Source organism: Egretta garzetta, unplaced genomic scaffold, assembly GCF_000687185.1.
Source record: "Egretta garzetta isolate BGI_Z169 unplaced genomic scaffold, ASM68718v1 scaffold350, whole genome shotgun sequence".
NCBI lineage: Eukaryota > Metazoa > Chordata > Aves > Pelecaniformes > Ardeidae > Egretta > Egretta garzetta.
The window spans coordinates 297,998-298,318 of NW_009258273.1; the positions used below are offsets into that span (position 1 = coordinate 297,998).

Consider the following 321-nt stretch of genomic DNA (forward strand, 5'->3'; position numbering starts at 1 on the left):
GGGTGGGGGTGGCGGGAAACCCACCCAAAAACCCCACTATCGAATAAAACCGTGCTGTTCTTTGAATCCTGATGCTACAGATTGTAAGTTGTCAAGAAATACTACGCCGGGCTCGGATTATTGTGCGAGCCGCAAAGAGAAATACTACGCTACAGCCCTGTGGAGGAATTTTTATGCAGGTAAGAAAGAAAATATGTAGGGCCCGTCGCGGAGATTTTATCAAGAGCAGAACATGCACGAGGCTTTAAAGAAACACACAGCCCTAAATACAGCCTTAACAAAGAGAAAATAGCTGACAGAATCTTTAAAAAAATCCACCGA

General features: G+C 44.5%; 1 protein-coding gene across 1 annotated transcript in view; it reads right to left on the reverse strand.

Moving 5' to 3' along the window:
• The window catches only part of GATAD2B (GATA zinc finger domain containing 2B), a 38,015-nt gene that overhangs the window by 27,205 nt on the left and 10,489 nt on the right, over window positions 1-321 (reverse strand). The window lies entirely within an intron of this gene.